The 1,071-nt window shown below is 45.5% G+C and overlaps 1 protein-coding gene across 1 annotated transcript in view; it reads left to right on the top strand.

Moving 5' to 3' along the window:
• LOC111158379 (fibronectin type III domain-containing protein 4-like) overlaps positions 1-1,071 on the top strand; it is a 13,426-nt gene that overhangs the window by 4,017 nt on the left and 8,338 nt on the right.

Below are 1,071 nucleotides of genomic sequence, written 5' to 3'. Positions count from 1 at the left end.
GAGAAACAGGGAGCTCGTTGGCAGAACGTCTCTAACTTTGTAAACCCAGTACCAAGCAAGATTCCTGAAACACTGAGTCCTGAGGACTCAGTAAATGTTTGCTGAATGACTAGCTGCCGGCAGGATACCTGCTCCTTCTCGTGTGCGAGCTGGATGTGGAAGGAGATGGGAGCAGCCCGAATGTCATCCGACAGTGGCTGGGGGAAGTGGATCACCTGCAGGAGGGTCTCGATGCATTGAGCCTTGGGCTGTCCAGAGAACGGCTGTGGAAGAAGCAGTAAGGTCAGTGTCCGGCTAGAAGGCAAGGGGGGCGGGGGGGGGGGGGGGGAGAAGAGAGTGGAGGAGGAGAAAGAAGTGGGAGAGTTGCAGGCAGGCGCCTGAGATCCTGAAGAATGGCCACAGAGGCTACAGAGAAGTGGTCCGTATAGGCGATCCCAAACTCACAATCCCCATGTGTGAAGAAAAAGGGTTAGTGGTGGGCTCTGATTGGCTGGGTTAAACTGGAGGATTAATGGCAAACTGGTCACACTTTCAGCCGTGAGCCTCCAACCCCATAGGCGGGTCATCTTAAACTAAACTCACTCTTCTGGTTTCCTCCTTAACCCTATCCTTTTATACCCTGCCGAGGTGGCTTATTGGCAAAGCTGTTCCTTTTTGTCACCCTCCCCTCTCCTCTGCTAGCTCAGCACTGCCCAAGAGTAATATAATGCGAGCCACGAATGTAATTTAGGATTTTCTAGTACTGCATTCAAAAAGAAACATGTGGAATGCAAAAGAAACAGAAAATTAATTTTAATCATGTTTTATCTCATCCAGTATATCTAAAATATTATTTCAACATGTAAATAATATTAAAAATAATCAGTAGGATATTCTACAATATTTTTGTATCATGTCTTTGAAATCCAGTGTCTAGTTTATAATCCCAGCTCATCTCAGTTCAGGTACTGAATTTCTATGTAAACGTAAAATGTAGTTCTACCAAAACAATGAAGTTGCATTTAATGAAGAAAATTACCCTGCTTCAGTTTTTAAGCAAAACTTCAAGTTCAGCTCCTCGGACACACTAGC

The sequence above is a fragment of the Enhydra lutris genome, unplaced genomic scaffold, assembly GCF_002288905.1.
Source record: "Enhydra lutris kenyoni isolate GAN:26980312 unplaced genomic scaffold, ASM228890v2 scaffoldscaffold59, whole genome shotgun sequence".
NCBI lineage: Eukaryota > Metazoa > Chordata > Mammalia > Carnivora > Mustelidae > Enhydra > Enhydra lutris.
Note: the sequence above shows the minus strand (reverse complement) of the source record. Positions and strands in the feature narration are given on the sequence as shown.